At 39.3% G+C, this 27,468-nt stretch overlaps 1 protein-coding gene across 1 annotated transcript in view; it reads right to left on the bottom strand.

The window, feature by feature from the left end:
• daam1b (dishevelled associated activator of morphogenesis 1b) overlaps positions 1-22,888 on the bottom strand; it is a 119,295-nt gene extending 96,407 nt beyond the window's left edge. The window contains exon 1 of the mRNA XM_051654603.1: positions 22,776-22,888. The gene's annotated coding sequence lies outside the window, so the exon portion shown is untranslated. The remainder of the gene's footprint in view (positions 1-22,775) is intronic.
• Positions 22,889-27,468: the final 4,580 nt, after the last annotated feature.

Genomic DNA, 27,468 nt, shown 5'->3' with positions numbered 1-27,468 from the left:
GAGACATACATATTGATCTGTTTTTCAACCACACTTATCATATTACTTCTGAAGACATGAATTTAATCACTGGAGTCATATGGATTACTTTTATGCTGCCTTATGTGCTTTTGGAGCTTCAAAATTTTGGTACCAATTCACTTACATTGTGAGGACCTACAGAGCAGAAATATTCTTCTAAAAATCTTTGTGTTCTGCAAAAGAAAGAAAGTCATACACATCTGTGATGGCATGAGGGTGAGTTCATTTTTGGGTGAACTACTGTATCCCTTTAATATTGATAAACGGCTAGAAGTAAGTGATGCTGGTGGTGCACAAATTATACACTTCACATTTAAACATGTGACATACAAGACCTACTGAAGAGGACCTGTTGAATGAACTTGGCTTTAGAGTATACACAACAGGAGGGAATCTGCCTCATGTCGTTTTAACATGCCTGAACAAGATGACCTGTTTATCTGTTTGTGAGAAGCAGGACGTTTTGCTGTATTATAGGTATGTATCTTAAAACAAGAGGCAAAGCAGGTCATGCTCTAACACACCTGCTTGCTCACCCTGAACCAGACCAGACCTGCTAAACAAATCCAAGTTCTTTTGAAGAGTCTTTGTCAGATCTACATGGCTAGGCCAGCAAAGGTGGGGTTTTCTGGTAAAAACTAACTTTTACTCTCTCTTGAAGATGATAATAATTGTGTAATCCCTCATTCTGAATATAGTTCAACCTAATCAGAGGCAGTCCTGCTTGCGCAGGTTTCAAACATCTCCACCCCGTTCATTAGGTACATTGTTTTTAGTCCTGGCTAAACCAGACACAGCTGTCCAACCCCAAGTGCTGCTGTCTACGGAGCCTGTGGAGAGCCTTAAAGGAATAGTTCATAGTTAGAGTCATAAATTAATAGTTGTTTTCTTTCTTCAATGAAACACAAAATAAAATGTTGGTCAGAATGTCCAAACTTCTGTTTTCCATACAATGAAAATGAATGAAGACACTGCCAGACTCCACAAATGACCAAAAATAAATAAATAAAAAAAGAATCATCATAAAAGTATCGTTAAAGTAGACTATATGACTTACATGCTATATTCCAAGTTTTCCAATGTCATACAATAACTTTGCATGCAAGATACTTGGAATGTAGCACACAACTCGTAAAGACAACTTTTAAGATAATTTTATTGTCCTTTTTTGGAGCTTGGCAGTATAAATCACCATCCAATTTCCTATGAAAAAGCTTTGACATTCTGCCTCCAAAGATCTCCTTCAGTGTTTTACAGAAAAGAGAAAATAATGTGTAGTTAGAATGACATACTGTAAATGTGAGTAAATGATGACAATTTTCATTTTTGGTGAACAATGCCTTTCGTCAAAATCTCCTAATGATGTTAATATATTAATACTATGAGCAGCTTTCTCCTTTTCTGGTTAGAGCAGTGCTATTTAGAGATGGAGAGGAAAATAGGTCATTGCTTGTTAATGAGCAGATAAGAAAGGGGGTTGTCATGCAGAATTGATCACAAGCTTTCACTTATGTTCATTTAATTTAAAAAGAACTAACAACTGTGGAAGGAAATGGATTAAACAAAAGCAGGATTCGGCAAAATCATTGTCCAGACTCTGAAAAACATGAAAGTGCATTGGAGTCCATTTTTAATGGTCAAGCATACCAGATATCTTGTCCTTCAAAGACCTAGTCTAATTCTGAACAACTTGCGTAGCAGATGCTCAGAGCGAAACCTCAGAAAATGCCCTTATTTTGAAGAACTAGAACAGCTTGTGCTAACACTCCAGGGGACATTAGCAATGAGTTCCACCCAGCTCAGATTCTTGGTCAGAAGCAACCCAGTTCTGCATCTGTGTTAGAAGTTAAGAGAAAAACACAGAACTTGTGTACACGTAGGCCTGAAGACATTCAGTCAAGGTCTGTTGCAGAGGGTCAGATAAACACCACAGCCACTTGGCTTGACTACAGAGAGTACCACAACACAGTTTATAAAAAACATGCACATACATGTCAAACCTTACATGACTAAGTAACCAAAATGTAATCATGAACAATGGCAAGATATGGCTCCTGGTAACTTTTACAATGCTTTCAGTACTTAAGTGAATCCTTTAAAATCTCTTTATATTATTATTATTATTTAACCACAACTACTATTCATATCATTGTTAAGCTGTAAACTTAAAGTTCAAATTGGATTTGTAATTCAATAAATTGAAAGATCTAATTGAGGGTCTGGTAAATATGAGTCACTATGAGCATCAAGAGCAGCTTGTTTGTCTGACTTAAGGTTGTTAACTAAAAAAACACATCCAGGCTTCATAAAGGGACTTCAAAAAGGTTAAGAGAACATCCTGTTCAAGTAGGCTTATGATTAGAGACATCAGGCAGTTTTGAACTTCACCACACAACTTTCTTAAGAGTTGAGGAGACATCATGACAATTTATGAGGCTTCTTTCAACCCTGTAAACCTCCACATCTTAAATGTTCACTTTTTCACTCTCTAAATTTTTGGAGTCCAACTGTGGCACTACAGTTTAAAGGAAAAGATTACTGGAGGTTTTGGGGGTTCCCACAAAGCTTGAGTGTACAAGACACGTGGGGACACAAACCACTGTCAATCCAGTCAGGAATTTTAATATGTCTACAAAACTAGGGTGTAGAACTCTAACCCTACACTAACCCTAGCCCCTAACCTGTCTCAAGCAGGTGCACTGACCACAGCACCATGGCTCCAACTCACATTAGTCTTTTAAGAGAATGTCCCTTATTTTTCTTTTCCAGTGGATTTTCCGCTGCGATGCTATTGTTTTAGCCCACCCACATTCAGCACACCTAGAGAGTCAGCTGTACTTTGGCTCCAAATCAAGCAACATCATGGAAACAGAGATGACAGTGCAGGTAACAAAAGAACATGTACGAACAGCTGCATGGTAATAAGATAAATCTGGCCTCTCTGATGAAGGGGGAGGATGTGTTCCTCAGGATGACAGAAGACAGGATGATGATAGAAAATGAACTTTCCCTTTAAGAAAAATGTGGTGTTGGGGAGGGGGGCTGGGTAGCTCAGTGGTAAAAGACGCTGTCTACCACCCCTGGAGTTCACTAGATCAAATCCCAGGGCATGCTGAGTGACTCCAGCCAGGTCTCCTAGGCAACCAAATTGACCCGGTTGCTAGGGAGGGTAGAGTCACATTGGGTAACCTCCTCGTGGTCGCTATAATGTGGTTCGTTCTCGGTGGGGCGCGTGGTGAGTTGAGCATGGATGCCGCGGTGGATGGCGTAAAGCCTCCACACGCGCTATGTCTCCATGGCAATGCGCTCAACAAGCCACGTGATCAGATGTATGGGTTGATGGTCTCAGACGCGGAGGCAGCTGGGATTCATCCTCTGCCACCCGGATTGAGGCGAATCACTAAGCGACCACAAGGACTTAAAAGCACATTGGGAATTGGGCAATCCAAATTGGCAGAATTTTTTTTTTTTTTTAAATGTGGTGTGCTCTGCTTTGCAGTACATACACGATATATAAGAGAGGCTCACTGAAGGAGCTCATTGTTGAAGGCATGCTAACTGGGTAACTTTACAGGTTGTCTGCATTAATCAATCCTGAGTAACAAACACGTTTCGTCCTCTGCCCCTATTCTTAGCCTCTTCTTAAGGTTTTAAGTGGTTTTCACATTGATGATCTGCAGCAACAAAGCAACTTGAAAACATTCATTTTCATTGAGAGTTGGTGATTTCTGACATGTCAGCACCATTGGCAATGTTACAAAGTTGAGCAGAGTTCAACTTCATGTAAATGAGAAGTAACATGATGCGGCAATTACAAATGGAAGGGCAGACAGTGATCTGTCACTGCATAGTTGGATACATTGGTCGAGTAGGATTGCCCACTAGCAACCAATGGCACAGAGACTCAGGAACTTCCAATTATTTATTCGCTTTCAGTCTGAACGGCCCTTCTGAAAGGGACCTGGAGACTCTCAGCCACACTTCACCTCCTTACAAAGCCGTGAGGTAGGATGAAGCTCCGGTTTGTATTGACCATTAGCACAACATCTGTTCGCCTCCCCACAGTTAGATTGTGTCTCTCAGATTACAGTGCACTGAGGATGGCAACATCAACACTGCACACTGTACAGAAAGGACACATCACCACTAAAACCACAGGCCCAAACACAGACACTACAGGACAACCCTGCATGAAATCTGATGATGGTTGGAGCTGTGGCACAGTGGGTTGTGCAAATGCTTACGACAAAAACTGTTGGCTCATCGGGATCCAGGTTTGTGTCCCGCCTGTGTCATGTCCCAACAGCAAGACCACTCGGTTTCCAGTAACCTCGGAGCAGCCAAATTATGCTGACTTGCTGAAAAGCTGCATTTTTGCATCGGCTCAAGTGTGTTTACCTTCCCATGTCATGCTACCAGAAGCACATTGCGTAAACAGCGTAGGAGACCAACGTTCGCATCCCGCATTGAAACCAGGAAGATATAGCGTTCGCATAATCAATAACGAGTGCAATTCAAAGGTTGCATTTCCCCTCTTAACATTACATTTTTAATCCACTGATGGTTAGGTTGAGGTTTGGGGGTACAGTTTATAAAACATACATTTCTCTTCACTGTAATACATCCTGAACAGCTGAAAACAACTCACTTTTGGTGCCCCTCTGTGGACATTTCACGAAAAAAAAAACTGGCCTCATACGTGCCTAAAGGCGCAACAACACCTACCAATTTGGTCACTGGGTCAGTGTTTCGAATTTAGGTAAGCACAAACCAGTTTTAGCTAAAGAAAAGTCAACATACTGTTTCTGATTTCACTGTGAGGTCAGTCTGGTTCTAAACTCTTTCCCTACTCTCTTATGCTTACTTAGCTTTGCTAAAAATTTAAGCCAAAAAAATTAATCAGACTGTTGCTTTAAGGAGGTCAAACAGCAGGAAACTATCACACATGGAAATCTGGTTGTTGTAAACAATTGTATTTATCCAACTGCTGAACTCACCAAAGAAAAGCGATTCTAATTTCCAAAAATCTTGACTGACACGTGTACGCGTACCAGTTGGAACAACCAATTTCCACACAAGGCAAAAAGTATATGGTAGCAATTTAAAAAGTTCACATTTCTTAAGGGTGTGTGAGGCACTTGGTTTAATGTTACTGAAATATTGACTTGACCAGGAAGCCACAGAATTCTGAGAATGCACAGCTATTGAAAGGATATTAAAAATACATTTCAATGTTGACCACCTGACTACACCCAGTGTGTCAAGGAGCAACAGATTCCATAGAACTCAACAGCAAATCCAGTGAGCCTTCACTCCAAACCACTCACAGCCTTATGATAACTTAAAACAATAAAATTAAATCCAAGAAGAATGGATATAAACTTCAGAAAAGGGGTAAAGTTTGGGCTAAGTTGGTTTAAACTTAAGGATGGCTCTTTCTGACAGAGCAGTTGTGTTTTGGGACATCATTTAACCTACAGCCCATAGCAGGAAGCCCGTCCTTTGTGGTCTCAGCAAGTGTTAATAAAACACCAACCAACCATCAGATGAAAGCTTCTCAATATCCTGGGAGCAAAGTTGTGGAATGCACCAGCAACCCTCAATGAATTAAGAAAGCGAGAACTATTCAAAGGCAGCCTGGGGACGGCCTGCTCCTTGACCCTGGGGGAATAAAGAAGGTTGAGGGGTCTCCAAGAAGAGAAAGGCCTTATGGCTCAGAGGCACTGTGGAAATGCCATTTTACCTCAGCAACACCTCTCAGCTAGAGTTTAAGTATGCTAAAAGCTTCCAGAGAGCCATCAATCTCAAGATTAGAACCTAGACTCACTAGCCCTCTTGGATATGGCAAGTTACTGTGCAGTTTCAGTGTAATTTTGTTGTAACGGAATGGTTCTGTTGCCTGAAAACCTGCATTTGTTGTATATTTAACTGTTTAAAAGGATTCATTCACCCTAAAATGTGAATTATTTAATTATTTACTCACCCTCATGTCATTCTAAACCTGTACAAGGAACAAAAAAGGTGAATGTTTAAAGAATATTCTCGCCCATTTTTTCTAATAATGAAATTAATGAGGGACTGGGGCTATTAAACCTCAAAATGACAAATAAGCACCATAAAAGTATCATAAAAGTAGTCTGTATGACTTACTGTATGCACTTTATTCCAAGCTGGGTTGGGCAAGCTATTTAAAAAATGTAGCAAGCTAAGCTACCAACTACTCAGCAGAAACATAAGTGAAACTCAGATGAAAGCTACACTTTAGAGAAAGTATCTAGTTACACTACAAGCTACATGCCAAAAGTAGCTTGCTATTTTTAAGCTACTTAAAGTAATAGTTCACCCAAAAAATGAAAATTCTCTTTTCATTTACTCACCCTTATGCCATCCCAGATGTGTATGACTTTCTTTCATCTGTTGAACTCAAATGAAGATTTTTAGAAGAATTTCTCTGCTTTTTTGGTCCATATAATGCAAGTGAATGGGTGCCAAACTTTCGAAGCTCCAAAAATCACACAAGTCAGCATAAAAGTAATCCATAAGACTCCAGTGGTTAAATCAATGTCTTCAGAAGCGATATGATAGGTGTGTGTGACAAACAGATCACTTTCACATTCTTCTTCTTGTGTTTTTAGCGATTCACATTCGTCATGCATATTGCCCCCTTCTGGTCAGGGAGAAGAAATTCTCTTTTTTTTTTTTATTACAAACATTTATCTGTTTCTCACCCACACCTATCATATCACTTCTGAAGATATGGATTAAAACACTGGAGTCGTAAGGATAATTTTTATGATGCTTTTATATGCTTTTTGGAGCATCAAAATTTTGGCACCCATTCACTTGCATTGTATGGACCTACAGAGCTGAAATATTCTTCTAAAAACCATAATTTGTGTTCTGCATAAGAAAGAAAGTCATACACATCTGGGATGGCATGAGGGTGAGTAAATGATGAGAGAACCTTTGGGTGAACTACTCCTTTTAATTTTTTTTCAACCAGATGCACAGAGCATAATGTAATAGAGAAAGCATCTAAAAGACTTTTTCCACATGATGTCTATCAAAGCAGTTGTACAGCATAGTATAGTGCAATACGGTTTTCAGTATGGTGCAGTATAAAATTTATGTGCATGTATAAAACAAACATGTAAATTTATATTTATACATGATACCTGCACAAACCCATGTGTTACATGTGCAAATTCACTGTTTTTACATTTTATTTTTCATATTTATGCTACGACCTGTATAAACCCATAACTCTGAACATAATTTATTTTACACATTCCTGTATACAGTGCTGTGAAAAAGTATTTGCCCCATCTCATACTGAATTGTTAAAAAAATTCAAACAAAATCTAACATAAAACAAAGGCAGTCTGAGTAAACACAAAATACAGTTTTTAAATGATAATTTTATTTATTGAAGCAAATAAATTATCCAATACCAACTGGGCCTGTGTGAAAAAGTATTTGCCCCCTTAGTTACTAAGGCCCCGTCCACACTAATATGCTTTCGTTTGAAAACGCACCTTTTTCTCTACGTTTTGGCCTTCCGTCCACACTGAGATGCCATTTTGGTCAGTGAAAATCTAGTTTTTTGAAAATGCTCTCCCAAGTGGATACATTTTAAAATGCCATCTTCATGTTGTAGTGTGGACTGGGAAAATGGGGATATCTGAAAATAATGATGTTTTTGTCATCATGTGACGCAGTCATGTGATCCATTCAACCAAAACAATCAAGATGGTGGCCCATGTCATAGCGGTGCTGTTGTGCCTGATATTCACTTTGATAGCGTTGTTAAAGATAAATGTCACTTTGTACAACATTCACATTGCATTCCTTCAAAGGTGTTGCAAAGTTTACTCCGAATTGGTGACCGGCGATGGAACACGAGGACAATTGCATTTCAGACCGTATATGTAAAGCCGATTTATCACATGCGCAGTAAGGGGACTTAAACATTTTCATACGTTACAGTGTAGACGAGCAACTTTTCGAAAATGCTTGAAAGCGACAGTGTGGACGGAGAGTGTTTCAAAAACGAAAACGCTGTTTTCAAATGTATCTGGATTCATGTAGATGTAGCCTAAATCCCCAAATCTATGAAACTGCATTCATAATGGGGTTCAACTGGACTAGACACACCCAGGGCTGATTACTGCCAGCCCTGTTCAATCAAATCAACACCTAAATAGAACTTTTTCAGCAGCATGAAGTTGGCTAAAACGTTTCACCCAGTAGCACACTATGCCAAGGTCGAAAGAAATTCCAGAAATGATGAGGAAAAAGGTGATTGAAATACATCCATCGGAAGGGTTACAAAGCTATTTCAAAGGCTCTGGGACTCCAAAGAACCACAGTGAGAGCCATGGTCTCCACATGGAGAAAACCTGGCACAGTAGTGAACCTTCCCAAAAGTGGCCGACCTTCCAAAATTCCTCCAAGAGCACAGTGACGACTCATCCAAGAAGTCACAAAAAAAGCCAAGGACAACATCCAAGGAATGCAGGCCTCTCTCGCATCAATAAAGGTCACTGTTAATGACTCCACTATCAGAAAGACACTGGCCAAAAATGCCATCCATGGAAGAGTGGCGAGGCGAAAACCACTGCTAACCCAGAAGAACATTAAGGCTTGTCTGAATTTTGCCAAAACACACCTTGATGATCCTCAAACCTTTTGGGAAAATGTTGATGAGTCGAAAGTGGAACTGTTTGGAAGACAAGGGTCCCGTTACATCTGGCGTAAATCAAACACAGAATTCCACAAAAAGAACATCATACCTATGGTCAAGCATTGTGGTGGCAGTGTGATGGTGTGGGGATGCTTTGCTGCTTCAGGGCCAGGGCGACTTGCAATAATTGAGGGAAACATGAATTCTGCTCTCTACCAGAAAATCCTAAAGGAGAACTTCCAGTCACCAGTCCGTGAGTTGAAGCTCAAGCGCAACTGGATTATGCAGCAAGACAATGATCCAAAGCATAGGAGTAAGTCCACCTCTGAATAAGCAAAATTACAGTTTTGGAGTGGCCTAGTCAAAGTCCTGACTTGAACCCGATTGAGATGCTTTGGCAGGACCTTAAATGGGCAGTTCATGTTCAAAAACCCTCCAATGTGGCTGAACTAAAGCAGTTCTGCAAAGAGTAGTCCAAAATTCCACAAAAGCATTGTGAAAGACTGATCTCCAGTAGAGCTGCATGATTCTGGATAAATTGAGAATCATGATTTTTATTTGTTTTTGCTTAGAATAAAGATCACAATTCTCTCACAATTCTGAAGAAAAAAATGCTTATGTGATTTACAAAACATGGACATAAGGGTACTAAACAAAGTAACATGTAATGTACTAGAGGTTCTGACAAAATGTTCTCTACTTCAATCTACACTACCATACAAAAATTTGGGGCCACTTGCCTGAAATGTTTCTCATGATCTTAAAAACCTTTTGATCTGAAGGCGTATGCTTAAATGTTTGAAATTAGTTTTGTAGACAAAAATATAATTGTGCCAACATATTTAATTACAAAACTAAAATTTTATAAAAAATAAAAAAAAGTTTCTGAAATGGATGACTTGTACCGAATAATTAAGAAAAGCAGCCACTAAGTGCCCAGCATATAGATGGGAACTCAACTTCAATACTGTTTAAAAAGCATCCCAGGGTGATACCTCGAGAAAATGCCAAGAGCACATTTCTGCAAAATCTAGGCAAAGTGTGGCCACTTTGAAGATGCTAAAATATAACAGTTTTGATTTATTTTGGATTTTTTTAGTCACAACATAATTCCCATAGTTCCATTTCTATTATTCCATAGTTTTGATGACTTTACTATTATTCTAAAATGTGAAGAAAAAAAAATTATAATAAAGAATGAGTAAGTGATTCAAAACTTTTGACCGGGAGTGTACATTAATACTGATTTGATGCAGTAAGAATGCCTGAATGCCTATAACAGACAGCATGCACCTTATGTACATTTAGACATCACACAGATCTAACACTTTGAAGAATTTGTCCCGTCTGCTTATTCATGAACATCTGTGTTTGCTTTAATATCTCATCAGGACAGAGCAGATTTAATCCCGTCTGTTTACACTCTCGTAATTCATTAACAGATGTATTTACATTAATATCACCTAAAGAGGGGTATTTTGATTAAAAACAGTGCAGAGTCTCGTGCAGGAGCGCTGCATTCATCGCAAGACACAAGTGCATGGGCAGACACATGCATGTGAGTGTTTGAGAGCAGCCGGCTGTAATCAAACAATGCACGGGTAGCAAATTTATTCCAATCTGGGTAATGCCGGTAATTTTTTTATTTTTTTTAATCATCAGTTGGTGGCTATTAAAATATTAAATTGAGCAGAGATTCTGTCAAACTCCTAGCTGATCATGGCTACACCCTGCAGTTTGTAAAGCACTGTGCTGGACAAACATCTTTGGCTGTTGCAATTTAGTTTATTCAGCATCTCGTGCAGCAGCGCTGTGTTTTGTAGATGCCATTTAAAAGTTTAAAAGATCAACATTTAAAAATGCATCTTGAAGTGAATTTTGAATTAAAATTTGACCGCCTTACAAAGACATGCCAAGGGAACATTAATATACATTGCAGAATCATTGTCATTTAGAAATGAGATCGTGTGGGTGTCTGAATCGAGATTGCGATTTTTTAACGATTAATCGTGCAGCTCTAATCTCCAGTTATCGAAGGATTTGGTTGCAGTTGTTGCTGCTAAAGTTGCACAACCAACTATTAAGTTTAAGAGGGCAGTTAGTTTTTCACATGGGTGATCTAGGTGTTGGATAACTTTTTTGCTTCAATAAAAAAAAAATATATATATATATATATATATATATTTGAAAACTGTATTTTGTATTTACTCAGGTTGCCTTTGTTTAATGTTATATCTCGTTTGAATACACAAAAATAGAAGAAATCAGGGTTAGTTAGGGTTAGGATTAACCAGTTTTCACATCATTGTATAACAACTCTATATACATATACTATTCCTCTTATCCTATTCTTTGTCTAGCTGTTGTATTTCTGTATGAAATAAGTATTTGTCTTAGTACTCAAAGATTCTATTTACAGGCTAAATTCCTTGTGTGTGCGCCTGAGTACACCAGGGCAATAACACTCTGATATTTGATGGTATCAGATGGAAAACTATGGTACTTTGATATACAATTACCATTTGTATATACCATTCTCTATTTACATGGTACTTCAAGGTAATTCAAAGATTACCATGGCACTTCGATATGATTACCATATTCATATAGGTTACTATTGTGTTTAAATGGTGCTTCAAGGTAATTCAAAGAATACCATTGTACTACCACTGCCTTTACCTGCAGTTGTCATTCACAAGCTGCACACGTGTTAAACTTAATAAAGACCTTCTTCATAACTGGCAAATGATAGGACACATTTGCAGGTTTGAATTCCATTGATTGTAGGTAAATAACCACTGCAACTTATTTCCGTTATCTTTGTTCACTGTGTTTTAAAGTATTCTGTTAGCATGTTGGTAAGTGAGAAACCACTCCAAACTATTCAGTGTGCGCATGAATCTGAAGTAATTCAGATTGAATGGCAAACTGATCCAGACTGCTATCATGTGTGATCAATTCATTGAAGAATTGACTCAAGAGTGAATCATTTGTGAATCAGACATCTTTAGTTCTGATTTAAAACCACCGACAGTAAACACTAGACACACAGCTTGATGTGAAATGTACCATTGTAGCTGCTTTTGTCAACGCTATGCCGCTAGCTTTGCTACTGAAAAGCTACTTGAATTAAAAAGTAGATCAGCTACTACCTCGCTACCGAGAAATTTACAGTGTTGCGTAAGTTATTCCAAAAAAGTAATTAATTACTAATTACATCTTCTACATTGTAATTAGATTACTATACTAACTACTCTGTTTGAAAAGTAATTAAATTACTCATTACTAATTACTTTTCTGAAACCCAAATCAAGTTTGACCAGATGGACAATAAAAGGATAGACATCAAATCATTATTTTAATTCTTTCAAATAAATCCTAGAACATCAATTAAATTGTTCTTGAACTGTTTTTAAAGCAACACTATGTAACTTTTGGCCCTCTAGCGGTTGTAGCACAGAACTCCAAGTTACTTGCGGAGGCACACTGTTTTGGTTATTACGTCAGTCGGGCTTTGGCTCTGCTCTTCTGTGCGGATGAATCTGATGGTTTGAATACCACCGGTGTAACCATGGTTAAAGGTGATCAACCTATCAGAGCAATGTCACTAACAACAAAACTCGCCCCCTACACTAAAAAAAAAAAAAAAAAAAGGATATCCAAACTGGTTTAAAGATTAGCATTGTTACCAGCATAAAGTTATTTAATTTTTTCCCATTGTCCTTTCTCGAAAATGAAATTGAAAGCACTGCAGTACCACAGTCTATAATAAAATGCCCCATTTGATTGGCTAATGCTATCTCACGAACTACCGCGCTAAAAGACGTTCCAATAAAATGCTCCTGTCCTGTCGAGCAAGAAAAACTCCATCTCGGGGGTCGGTTTTAAATCCTTTCTTGGAGTTGTCACCACCAATAAAAAAGCCAAGCCGATGTTGTTTCGTGTTTTATTACAGGCTCTGTCGCTTTCCCTTTTTGCTTGCAGACTCTTCTGGGTTTGAGGTTTCTTTATTTTGAAAACGTGTGATTCTCCAGAGGGTTGATTTTTTGAATGATCCATGGTCAATATTGCTCATGTGTTGTGGTTACAAGTTGTCAGCTTCAAACTACCACCACGCCTATCACCGCACATATACTGTAGTAGCTAGCTGGACCTTCTTTTCCTTGTTTACAGACATGACATAAACACGCACAGATGACTGACATAAGTATGCAATTTCCCGCCAAATCAGTCCTGACAGCTCTAAAATATAAATCATTATTATAGGCTTACTGTAGTGAATTGGCGTAAGGCAAATACATGGTTTGGAAGACGGAGTGTTGGTGTACTTGCTCATTAATGAAATTGTTCATTTCTAACAAAAAAAAAATCTTACATAGTATAGCTTTAAACTGTTCCTAAATGGTTCATAAAATCTGTAACTCATAATCGATCACTCTCTTTATAATTTCTTCTCCAAGCATGTACATTTGTTGCAATAGGCTGCATTTCATGTAAGCATCTTAGGCAACATTCGTAACAGTGTAGTAACAGTAAACAGTTTTAACAAGGCACAGTGACCCCCGCAGCAAACCAGAGCAGAAAGGAAAACATATTGGCTTATCGTTTATCATGCTCTGGAACTTTATTTTGACAGAAACTTTACAATCTGGAATCATGTGTAATGGTGCAACAGTCACATGAAGTCCTCTGTGACACCTGAACTTCTTCAGTACATCGATTCTTAGTGACACCTGCGCTAAAAACAAGCTAGACGCGGCGCAACAAATGAAACAGAACTCAGGTGTCTCGAGGTGCATTTTTAGTGAAGCTAGGCCTGTCATGATTATTAAATAACAGTGTGAACGTGGTTATTTGATCTAACCGCGGTTATTTGAGAGAGACAACCACGATTATTGGGCATTCCAATTATATTTTAATGCCCAAATAAGGGAATTTTAAGCGAATACACTGTATAAATGCCATGAATGGCACGTTTGTGTGTCATTCAGCTGAACTCCGAGTCTGAGTGTCACTAAGGCTAGTTCAGACTGTAGGCAAAAGTTGCCCAAATTAGATTTTTTTATTTAGATTTGCTCATAATGTGACTCAGATTTGCTTTTTTCATAACAGTGTAAACAGCACAAAGCACATGGAATCTGATCATTTCGATTCTGATTTGGGCCACTTCCATATGTGGTCCTAAATCAGATACAGGTCAGATTTTTTTGCAATGCATCCTCAGTCTGAACAGTCATATTGGAATTCATGCGACTTTCACGTCACTCTCGACATTCGTCACAATGCTGCGCTGGCGGGAGTCACTCCAAAGATTTTACATACGGGTAGTTCTTTGGTCACTCTGTGAACATGGAAGACAGCTGCGAAGGTAGTCACTGGAGGGACAGTGAGGTGTTAGAACTCAAGTATTTGGGGTGACAGCTCTATACAAGCAAAACTTGAGGGGTCGTATCGTAACCGGTCTGTGTTTGAGAGCATAGTGAACATTTTACTCTCTTTCTCCTCATCCTCATCCTCCTTATCATCTGCTCACGAATTCGCTGGCTTCCACTGCACATAACCTTGTAAATGAAAGCATAAACGCTGACTTCAGTGGCCTCCATGCTTACTTCCGTATGACAGCGTGCTGCGTGTGACGTCTTTGTTATTGTTCTTTTGCACTTGCGAGTCAGTTCAGGACCGTGACCAGTTCACACTGGAATCTGATATTGGCCATATATAAAAAATAATGTGAAAAGCCAAAAAAAATAAAAAAAAATAATTGGATCTGAGAATAAATTCGAATTGAGCATCAAGTCTTGCAGTGTGAACGTAGCCTAAGCCGCACCACGGACGTCAACCAGCTCCTGTCCAAAAGAGCACGTGAAGAGCTTCAAGTGCTCTGAATCAGAAACACAACTCCCGCAAAAATATAAATAAACAAGTATAAACTGTGATAGTGAACGCAAAGCGCTCCAGTTTCACTTTGAACGATCACGTAATGGCAAATGTTCCTGGTTCATACATGCAATGACATAGAAGACGCACGCTTTATTTCTGTGGAGTGATGAAAGGCTAAAACGAAATCTCCAAGGTTTTGCTTCATGAGAAACAAGGGCTCGTGGGTTTAATCAGAGCATTAAAATAACGTGTGAAAGTGTAGAAATTAGGACAGAAATATTTTACTATATAACAATATTATATTTATAATATTTGCATTATATAACAAAATATTATATAAATATAATTTATATATAAAATGTATATTATATATACATATATATATAATATATATATATATAACAAGTAAAGGACGAGCAAGGAGGAGGCGGGAACCGGCTGAATAGTAAACATAACGTTTAATGATAAAACTCAACATAAAACAAACAAAAATAAACAGACACACATGCAGTGCGACCGCGTGCATCTCTCTCTCCGATTCAGCGCCGGCCGTGCTCCATCACGGCCCAGCCACGCTCTCCTCCTCGTCTCAGCCCCCCACCGCCCGATTCAGGCCGGGGTGCCACCGGTCTGACCAACTCCCATCCCTATCTCTGGAGGGGAGACATTGCCCTTCCAGCTATTCTGTCAGCCGGTGGTCCACCCCACCTCCTGCAAACCTGGGGGAGAGGGAAAGGGTGAGCGGAGACATACAGAGAGAGAGAGAGAGAGAGAGAGAGAGAGAGAGAACTTGCTCGCCAGCTCGTGGGCTCCCGGACGCGCTGTCGCCCGGTCCTCAACTGCTCCTCCACCCTCTCGCAGACGCCAGCTCGCTCTTCCCCCGGTGGACGGCAGCAAGTCCTCCGGCCCCTAGCGGACGGAACCACTCCTTCCCTTCTCAGCAGATGGCCGCGGTTCCTCCAGCACACGGTGGCTGGCAGCGACCCCTCCGTCCCCAGGCAGATGGCCGTGGCTGCTCTCCTGGTGAATGACAGCGGCAAGGACTCCCTCGACAGCCCTCCCAAGTTTCGGCACCATTGTAACAGAGTAAAGGATGGGCGAGGAGGAGACGGGAACCGGCTGAACAGTAAACAAAACGTTTAATGATAAAACTCAACATAAAACAAACATAAACAAACACAGACACACATGCAGCGTGGCGTCTCTCTATCTCCTGAACCTGCGTCTCCGGCCGCCCTTTATCTCGCTCTCCCGCTGATTCAGCGCCGGCCATGCTCCATCACGGCCCGGCCACGCCCTCCTCCTCACAATATATATGTTATGTACAGGGTTGGGAGGGTTACTTTTGAAATGTATTCCATTACAGATTACAGAATACATGCTGTAAAATGTCATTTGTAACATTCCGTTAGATTACTCAAGGTCAGTAACATTCTAAATACTTTGGATTACTTCTTCAGCACTTGTAGATTTTTTTCACTTGTTTTGACTATAAAAACTCTGCCAGTACAGTAAGACAAAATACACATGTTAAAAATTCATTATCTGAAAAACCTAAATATCTTATGCAGTGTTGTTTCTAAAACAAGATAAATCAAATCTTGTTTTAAGAATTTTTAGATATTTTTACAGGAAAACAATACAAGAATTATCATCAAGAATAAGATTTTTGCCCTAATATCAAAGGTCTTACTAGAAAAAAAGAAATTATGATCCAATGTGAATTTTCTTGATAAAAAAAATATGATCGTGCCTGGTAACGTGCATGTAAAATGGCTAGAAATAGCATTTTAGCTTAACGTAAAGCTGACAATTTACACAAGGTTTATTTCTATTTCTTCTGCTCCAAACTTACTTCAAACGTACTTCTCTGTCTGCTCGTATGAATGCAACACTTCATAAGAAAGTGTTTCACCACTGTTCAAATGCACTTTGGATCGCATCATTTATATGGATAAATGTTTTCCATCTGAAAGGACTAAATACTAAATGAAGCAAATGACAATAAAATGCAAAGTAATCTCTTCAGTAATCAAAATACTTTTTGAATGTAACTTTATTCTAATTACCAATGATTTAAACTGAAACTCTAGTGGAATACAGTTACTTATATTTTGTATTTTAAATACGTAATCCCGTTACATGTATTACATTACTCCAACCCTGGTTTTGTAATATACAATGTAAAATATAGGAGTTCAAAAAATGTAAATGTAATATTGGCCAAAACTAAAGTGGACAAAAAGAGAGACGTATTTTAAGTATTAAGAAATATTTTGACATTTAAAACATTATTTTGTATTTTGTAAAAAATGACTTCTTAAGGTGTGAAGCACACATGCAAAAAAAAAAAAAAAAACACACACACCTTAAGAAATGACAATTAATTGTGAAAACCCTTAGAGACGATTAATCGCCATAGCCCTAAACAGACAATCATCATAATCACAATTATTTGTTTGACAATTAATCGTCAGCCAAATTTCATAAATGTGACAGCCCTAATTGAAGCTCTTTTTAACTTGACACTGTGTCTATATTCCGTCTGTCCTGCGCGAGACTCGAAAGAAAGAGCAAAACGCGTGGAGCAGTCAAAGACGTCCATCTAGCACGTGATTATTTCAGAAAATAAGTTAAACACAGTGCAGACGTGCACAAAAACATGTTCGGTGTAAACAGCCCCTGCGATCTCTCAAAAGGGTACAACTATGTTGCCGTGTCAAGTGCTTGTACTTGTGCTTCTGATCTGCATTTATCCTAAACTCGTAGTAATGTGGATATTTCCATTTACTAAAACAGCCACTCATATCTTCCGACATCTTTTCACTTGAGCAATTTCTCAACATAGTGGCGCAAGCTCACATGCGTAGGCATATTGCCAATGCATTTAAAGGGGCTGCATTGAATTAGAAAACAAATGTTATCATTAGACATTACATTTCATTTTTAAATTCAATATTGTTTTATATAGAATTGTTGAAAGACTATACAGTATGTAACGCAAGTACATCACAAGTAACTAATTAAATTACTCAAATTATAAGTAATCCCTTACTTCACTTTTTCAAGGAAAAGTCATTTAATTACAGTAACGTGTTACACCCAACACTGGAAATGTAGTTAAGCTAATAGCTTCGCTTTTTGTAGTGAAGCTACTACCCATCATTGATTCCAAGTCTTCTGAAATCTTACGATAGCTTTGTGTGAGGAACAGACCAAAACTAATAAAGCAGACAAAGACAGAAAGCAATCATGCATGTTTTATCATGACACTAACCGACCATGAAGTGCATGTTACATCCATAATGTGTGCAAAGTTGGAGTTAAGGCAGAAGCAATGGGAGGGCAAGAAAGAAAAAAAAAAGGGGGGGTGGGGGGGGACAAAGATACTGAGACAGAGACTGAAAGTAAGGCAGTACAGAGATCAGAGCTAATTACAGTCATCCTACAGTACACCCTGAGCCAAGATGAAGGACGGCTTGAGGATACAAACAGAAACAGGATTATATCTGACTCAGTGGGAAGCATGTGGTGAAAAAACAATAAACTCTCATATTACAAGCACACACAAGTCATTTTCTTTATCCATTTTAGCGGAGCTGTCAACAGAACATATCAATCTCAGAAGGACCTACATCTGAAATGCTTAAGGTGTGTAATTGCAGCACAATTGGTACAGAATGCAGAAAACAGGAGTGGCCTAGTGACACGCAGGGCCTCTGGAAATAAATGATGCAAAGTGAAGCCATTGTTTGACTTAAGTGAACCACACCACTCATAGAATAGGACATTCAAACGGTCACACAGGCCCATTGTTATAGCCAAGTTGAGCGTGGTTCTATCTCACAAGGTCTGGCAGGACCCGAAAATGCTCATAGTGCATTGCCATGCTACGATCTCTCTCAAGCCCCATTAAAGAACTCTTCATCCAATTCGGCAAGCAGTCAAAGTTGCTTTCAAAGTAAAAAGAGGCTCAAGTTTTGTGCTATACATTTCCACTGAACACTAACATCGATGGAGCCTAGAGAAGCACCATGCTTCAGTCTGTGGGTGGAAATACAGAGCAAAATGTGAACCAAGGACTTTGACAACAAAGTTCAAATTTTTTATTTGTCTCATAAGCAATCTAGAAACAATGGCAGTTAAAGGTGTTGTAAGTGACTTGAGCCACTTTGCTTACTTTCAGCATTTTTCTAACTTCAACCACACACTATCTAAAAAAACCCATCCTCCAAAGTCATGTCAGCCAACCTGATGTAGCCAAAGCCACCCCAAATGCTGAAATGATTCAAAGGCACAGAGTTTCTGATTGCCTTGTTTTATGATCACACTGAATGGGTTTTCACATTCATATGCTGTTTTTTTAAATAGTTTTTCAGTGTAAACATGCACTAGACTGACATCTTTAACAGTTGCGCTGTGTCTTGCTGTATTTTCAGTGTCTTGTTTAATTCGTGTCAAGATAAAAAAATTTAAAAAAAAAATTTAAAAAAATGAACATTTACATAGGAAATTGAAAACTGTGCAGACGGACGCAGAAAAACTGTTCAGTGTGAAGGCTGTCACAGAAATAGGTGTGATAATGTACCTATCAGGATACCTATTTCAGTGATATCTGTCAGGTATGGGGATGTATAATGTGTGGTATATCAAAGAAAGTGATGTTTAGCACCTTTATTATTTTCTGGTGTCTCACAGATCTTTGGTTCAGGGTATCCTCCTTGTGTTCTTCACAAAGTCCTATTTCTTGGTCTGTTGCCATGACTACTAAGGATAGGAATGGGACTAGTCCCTTGATTATTAACGACTAAGACAATACTGAAAGTTTAAAGAGTGATGTTGATGCGTGCATTAGAAGTCCAAATAGAGGAAAAAAAAAAAAAAAAGGTGGCTGTTAAACTAAGGATTTTAAAAGAACACACTGATGCAGACACAGGGGAGGGAGGCAAGCCAAAAATGTAGACTGCAATGAAGATCATTTTTAGGTCAGCATCAGCTGCACTTTACAGCAATGTGGCTGCAGTAAAAGGTTTTTATGCAGTTTTTCTAGTCAGAACCAGACTGATCTCACAGTGAAATCAGAAACTGAAGGTTGACTTTCCTTTACCGAAACATGAAACACTGCCCCCAGGGGCCAAAGCGGTAAGTGTTGTTGCAGGAATGGGCACATGTAAGCTCCGTTTTCCGGGTGTAATATCCATGGAGGGGCACTAAAAGCAAGTTGTGAAGAGAGTTTTTTTTCAGCTGTACAAGAGGAATGTATATTTTATAAACTATGTACCCCCCAACCCAAAACCTAACCATCAGTGGAGTAAAAATGTAATGTACATGTAATGTACAAAAATACAACCACCGAATCGCACTCGTCACTGATTATGCAAGCGCGATTTTTTCCTTGTTTCAACGTAGGATCCGAACTGGGGTCTCCCAAGCTGATGCAATGCTTTTCTGGTCGCGCCACAGGGGAAGGCATTTGAAGCAAATGCAAAAATGTCTGTTAAGAGATGCCGTTTGTCGGTGATAGCATACATAACTGAGATAAATGTTTCCATATATATATATATATATATATATATATATATTAGTTATGTATGCTGCATCCATCTAGTGCAATGTGTAGTGCTGGTGTGGGGTAACCCCAGCTGTCCCAGGAACACCCTTTCACCAGCAGAAACAATTACGACTCCCAGCGGTGTCTCACTTTTCTCTTCATTAACAAACATGAGCTGTGGAGGAAGGCAGCGACAGCCACAATCATCTAAATGGCTGTATGGTGTAACTCTATATCTAATTAATTAACCAAACACCCTCCTCCATACACACACACACACACACACACACACACACACATATAGCATCCACAAACCCTCACCTGCACTCTGTCCCTGACACGTGGCTCTGCAAAGGAGGTGGTTTGTGGTAGACAGACAAAGGAGAACACATGCCACACACACACACCCATGAATACCTCCATAAACATATGGGCTTAACACTGCTAAAACACATGTCTTTGTTTATAAATCAGTGAGTGTATGTGCCATTTCCAAGCATACTCTAACTACATAAAGAAACACTACATACACAAAACTACGAGAAAGAAAGTCAGACCTTTCACCCATGGGGATAATAAGGGTACACATCACAAGGGTGACAGTACTGTAAACTTGTCTGGACTCATGGGCAGTAAAGCTAGAACAAAGGCACTCTGTCCGTACTTGAACATGACCCTGACAAATGAAATGAAGCACTGGTAGATACTCACTGTTAAACAGCTCAGTTTTTCACCAATACACTAAACAGTGGGAGCTTTGTCACTTAGCTCAATAGAAACAGCCAAGTATGCGGAGAAGGCTAACTGATTAAAAGTTGGTAAGATGAGTGCATCTAAATCATTGTATCTATTACTCTATTTGCAGTAAAGTCTTTGTGACTAGAGAGAGTGCATTATGAACTGAGAACATGATAGCATACTAATAATATACTAATAGCAGTGCTTGAACACTGATGTGATGGAAGGTCACTGAACCTATGAAAGCAGCTGGGATTTAAAAAGCCTTTGGTCACAAACCCTTCCTGATGGTTTATTTGTCCATTGAATCGCAGTGAATGCAACTCACACTCTTAATCGTTTAGCTTAAGTAAACATTCTGATGATTGCAAAAGCAGACAAATAACTACAAACATATTGATGTTGAAGTCTGAATATAGACAAACTCTCATCATATAACAATTATGGAATCATATGGTTATTATATTGGCCCTTACTAGTAAGGGAAAATCTCTTTCTACAGTCTGAGATCAGACTCCGCTTTCAGTGGATTTGGCATGGGAGATTATTGCACATAAACTTTTCACTTCACATCATTGCTGAAACCCAAAAATACTTTAGAAGCAGCATGGATTCCATGCAAAAATCTCATGAGGCCATTCATTGAATTTATTGATTTATTATAAATCACAAAAGAATCCCCTGCTCAATATGATACATTTCATTAAAGGAATGTTCTGGGTTTAATACAAATTAAGATCAAGTTGAGCTTGATGCGTAATGCATAATGTTGGTTACAATAAAAAAAATTATTTCGAATTTTCCCTCATTTATTTAAAACAAAGCAAAAATTGTGGTTACAATAAGGCACTTACAGTGGAAGTGAATGGGGCCAGTCCATAGACATGTAAAAAATTATACATGTTAACATGATTTTAGTGTGATAAAATCGCTATACAGGGTTTACTGGTTTTGCATTTTCATGGCAAAGAAGTTGTAATATGGATATACCTCTACTCTGATGAGGTTACTACACAATTTTATCACACTAAAATCATTTTAACACATAATGTTTACGACTTGTGGCTAGACTTGTGACTTTTATGGACTGGCCCCATTCTCTTCCATTGTAAGTGACTTACTGTAACTGCAATTTTTGCCTCTTCTTTTTTTTTCCCCCTTAAGATTTACAGTTCCAGATGGTAATATTAACCGCTCTTAAACATTGTTGTGAAGCTGGTTACGTGGTTGCTGGATTGGACAGATAAGACCGAGACGTTATGTAAGCGCGCAAGTGACATGACCACAATGCTGGCTTCATAATTCAAGAGGAAAGAACATCACATGCAAATAATGTGCAGATCATTAGTTTCAAACCTCAAGGCTAACCACCATCAAAAACAAAATATAAAGTACAACGCCGTGCATGTGTGACTGTCCAAGGGGGCGTTCACGCCGAAAACGCTCATTTCCAATAGTTTTTTCTATGTAAACATGCGCTAGACCGACGTCTTTTGGCGTTGCGCCGCGTCTCTCGATTCGAGCAGGAGTGCCGCCTTTTTTTAAACGCCGTGTCCAGTTAATAAAACTTCAGCTATTAAAACACGTCTCGAGAGACATGTCGCAATAACATGTTCGGTGTGAACAGCCCCTAACTCTTTCTGTCGCATTAGTTGAGACACTCCCGGCCGGTCGCCGGGTTCCATCTGTGCGCGATTCTTCTAAAAGCTCGATCCGTATCGTGCAGCGCACTAGGCTATTTGAATAAACGGTTTACCGTCATCAATAACCATTTCCATTCCGTACACTGATCGTTCAGCAGCCAAAATAAGCTACAGTTCTCATTATGTCACAAGAAAATCCATAGCCACGCATATTTGCGCAATGCGTACATAAGCAAAAAAGATTAACGTTTCATCTTACCTCGTATGACGTCTCATCATTCATTCAAGCTCCACAATTTTGTTTGGTTGGATATATGAATGTGGTTCATCTCAGCACTGCACAGATACCATAGCAAGTAGACGTCATCGGGTTTCTCCCCCCCACTCTACCACGGCGGCCAGTGCGCATGATCACACAGGGCAGATGCACTGATGTCTAACGGGAGATGTAGGCTACCCTGCGTTCCAGTCGGGATAAATCACCATCCTAAGGGCACTTTGAAGGGAGAACAGTCATGATAGTCATGCTGTTAGAGTGCTTCAAACAGCATTTCCAATAAAAATGACTTAAAAAGTGAGTTCCGAATGACCCTTATTTTTGAGTCCCACACCTTTTAGCCCTCCAAAACTCTCACAGTGGATGGAAGTCTTCGAAGGAAATTAGAGGATGCTCACTTTTGAATGGAGCCCTCCCTCAGAATAAAATCAACTTCTTTGAATTTTTAGATAAACTTTCATACATAATGATTGTATTGCCACCTGGTTATAAAAATTACGAAGTATTTGATATCTTTCACTGCTTTTACACGAGAGTAGTGTCTGTGCATGATAATAGACATTTTAAAAGTAAAAAAGAAAAACAGTTCCATCCATCATAACAGAAAAAAACTGTAGACACAGAGCAGTTTCTAAAGTAGTTATCTTGACTCCTTAATTTCTTTAGCAAATAACAGTTTCAGTTTACAGTATGGCGATAGAAGCAATCATTGATACTCAAAAATGGCATGTTAAGAGACCTCTGTCATTGTTTTGTTTTTTGCTTAATCTTCAGAGCATACTATAACCAAACCTCAAATGTTGGGAGAGAATTTGTTTGTCATTTCTTGAGTTACATCTCTTGTTTTCCTGGCAGTTTCTCAGCAATAATACCTTTTATTAGGGTTCCCTTCGTGCTGCTCAGCCTCCTTCTCCATATTGAATTAAGGAGTGAAGTTTATCATTATAGGCCTTACTGAGATGGGCATGGTTTTCAGCTGAAGAGGTGGTGATGGGGGATGTTTTACAGGCATGTGCAAGTCACATGCAGCCAGACAGGGAACCAATGGATCCTATAAAATGTGACCCTCAGGTCTGAGAAGATAATCTCTTTTACATACAGCAGCAGCCCCTCATATTTCTGAGCCAAGTGACTTTTAAATGAAATGTTATATATATATATATATAATATTATTTAAAAAAAAGTGTTTGTGACATACATACCTGTCAGAGGATGAGGGCAGACAAAGGGACCCAGGCAGAGATTTGATCTTGTGTCATCCAAGCAGAGCTCCTTACTGTGAAAGGGCGGAGCAAAGAGTAGTCTCCTCCGCTGGGTCCATGGTGGCCAGTTTATTCTGTCAGAGGGTGAGGGGAGACAAAGGGACCCAAATGCAGAGGGAAACAGACAATGAGTTTATTAACAACAATGTTTGTAAACAAGGACAGGCGCACCCGGCACTGGCTGCAGTGATGTGCAGAGCCAAAAGCTATAGCTGCTCAGCAGGCTAAGGAATGAGTGTGTTAGTATGATGAGTGCATGCATTGTGGAAGTCTGGAGCAATCCAAAGAGAGTCCGTCGAAGCTGGTGTGGTGTGAAGCAAAGCCCAGGCGAGTTTCTCCTCCGACACATGGGCAGAGACAAAAGAATCCTCCTCCAAGGGAACTGGGTGAAAAAACAGGCAAAGGCGAACAGGAAGGTAACCACACCTCTAGAGACAAGCAACCAACAGACACACAAGCAATCTCCAACTAAACAAGAGAGCATGGTTAACACTTGACAGCAAACAATAAACTGGCAAAGAAAGAGGGAAAACACAAGGAATATGTAGGGAGTGCAATCAGTGAGAAGCAGGTGGAACAGGTGAGTAAATCATTGCCAATGGAAACGCTGATCATGCGTGCCAGCTCAAGCTGTGAGACACAAGGGAGAGAGAAAAACAAACAACAGTATGAGCCGGCACAAATGCCGTAACCGTAACACATACCATGAAACTAACATGTTAAAGAATAAACCACTAAATACTTAAAAAAAAAAAATTTTTTCTTTTATAATGTCTTGTTTCAGTTGGGCCAGTTCTTCTGACTGTTTAGCCCAAGAGAGACTTAGTCAGTGGACTGTCTTGTCTTGTCTCAACCAAGGGGCTGGGGCTCCATAGGGGGCCTCAGGAAATTTTGGCCACAAGATTACTCATATTTATTTAAAACAACTTATTCAAAATGCTAAAAACTGTTTAAAATCAAGATGCAGGTCTTAAACTGTCAGTATAAAATGACTGTCCCTAAAACTCCTAGAATCTTGAAATTAATAGATTAACAATGTTAATCTACTGACACTCCAATTTCCACAGGGAGGGTCTACTGACACTCCAATTTCCACAGGGAGGGGGCCTTCAAATATTGTCTGGAAAAGTTGGGGGTCTTGTAGTCAATAAGTCTGAGAACCACTGACCTATGTCACCAAGTGACCCAGTGCTGTCACAGCTGCCCCCTCAAAAAAAAAAAAAAAAAAAAAAAAATTGGTGCATGGCACCCGTTTGCATGCATTGTACAGTACAAAGAATATGCTTGAGGGTCTTTCGAATCATTCACAGTCTGGTGTGTAATTAATGTGACACTTTGAATGGTTTTTCTCATTTTCGTGCTCTTTATGGCCTGGAGGATAATGGCTCCCAGGCATATAGGCACCCTGAGCATCAGCACATCCAGCCTTTGTATGTTCGGGAGGATAAATCTGTGAAGAAGACATGTAGGAGACAGGGGTCTTCCACACATCAAAAGAGCGATACAGAGGAGATAGTGAATGTCTTCACATTTTTCTTGGAGCACTTATGCAGAGGACAAGGAGACAGGTTTCCTAATAATAAACATTGAAGGAGACACTTCATGAAAAGTTGAAAAACCTTGCTCACTGGAAGATTTATCAAGCTGATGGTCTTTGATTATGATAATAACCTGATGAAGTACATCAGTCTGTTTGGGGGCTGTCACATTTGATTTATGTTGAAATCAAAGCACATCAGATCAACTATCATAGGGAGAGCGAGACAAAGGGACCCAAAAGCAGAGGAACAGATCAAAGGATTTCACAATAAATGTCAACATAAACTGTGCTGGCGAAGTATAAGAATCACAGCACCAGCTGCAGTAGCAGGGGGAGAGGTACAAGTATCCGTGCGCGCCATGGCCGCGCATAGGGCAGATAGGAAGAGTGTGTTCGTAGACGGGTGTATGCATTGTGGAAGTCAGGAGCAGATCCATAGGAAGTGTCTGTTGAAGCGTAGTGAATTGCAGAGAACAAAGCCCAGATGATTAGGAGGCGTATTCACGAAACGCGGGCAGAGACGAGGAATCCTCCACTGGCGATTTGTGGGCAGCGAGAACAGGCGTACAGCAAGCTGGAAGGTAACCACACTCCCGACATGCGGGCAGAGACAGGCAACCAAACAGATACACGAGACAGCACCAACTCGACAAAGAGAGCAGGGTTAGTTGTTTGACATCACACAATAATCTAGCAAAGACAGTGAGAACACACAGGGATTAAGTATGGAGTGAATTAGATTACAACAGGTGTTGCTAGCATGCTAATCATTGGCATGATCAGCTTTTCCCTGGAACAATCAATGTTCCCATAGAAACACTGATCAAGCATGCCGGCTTTGCCTGCGAGACATGAGGGAGAGAGAATAACAAAACAAAAACAGAATAAACTGGCAAACTCACCGGAGCCGTGACACATTGTCTCTTTTAAAAACCACATGAAGTATAAAAGGGAATGAAAGAAAACATCACATATGGAAACAGTGAAGTAAAATTCAAAGTAAAGATTTAGAGGATTTGTCACTGGTCTTTTAGCATTATCATCATGTGTAGTTGATGTCCCAGCAGACAGCATGAAATCATTTGAACCACATAGACTAATCAAGGCAAATCCTTAATCCTATTTTCAGTACAATAGTCTGTCAATCAGTTCTGTTCAATAACAAACTTTTCCCCATTTTTTCTTTTTACCATGCATCATGCAGAAGGTTACAACTTTTGCTCTTGAATACACCAACCTACCTTTATGTATCCTCAGTAAGCCACCCAACCTAAAATTACTTTTTTTTTTTTTTTGGTTCCTGGGTAGTAAGTGTTATTTCCCAGTTGTTTGAGGTCAGTTTCAAAATATCACTGTCCTGGTCACAAAAGCAAAGTTTGTGGGGAATAATAGCCATTTTCTATACTTTTGAGGCATAAGCAATTAGGAAATAACACTTTTACCCAGGAACAAAAATTGTGTTACATAGTGTTATTACTGGCATCGTTAGAATGGTTAACTAGAAATTACTATCATCTGCAGAGTCATTTTACATTGCCATAGGAAAACATTTGTTTGGAAGATCACGACGTTTTTGATAACGAGTTATATGGAAACTCACCCTGTGGCAAAATGCTACTAAAAAAAGAAGTTTTACGACTTACTTGTCTCAAGCGTGCTGTCAATGAAACAGCCCAAACAAAGCAGCATACTGTGGGCAAGGATTAAAGTAAATAAGGTAAATTGTTATCATTTACTCACCCTCATGTCGTTCCATACTTGTAAAATGCCAAATAAAATGTCAGATAAAATGTTAGGGACTGACAGCTTCTGATACAATTTACTGTCATTGTATGGGGGAAAATACAATGAAAGTGAATGGTGAATAAGACTA

The sequence above is a fragment of the Myxocyprinus asiaticus genome, chromosome 25, assembly GCF_019703515.2.
Source record: "Myxocyprinus asiaticus isolate MX2 ecotype Aquarium Trade chromosome 25, UBuf_Myxa_2, whole genome shotgun sequence".
In the NCBI taxonomy this organism is placed as follows: Eukaryota; Metazoa; Chordata; class Actinopteri; order Cypriniformes; family Catostomidae; genus Myxocyprinus; species Myxocyprinus asiaticus.
The sequence above is the reverse complement of the archived record's forward strand: the minus strand, read 5'-3'. Positions and strand labels throughout refer to the sequence as shown.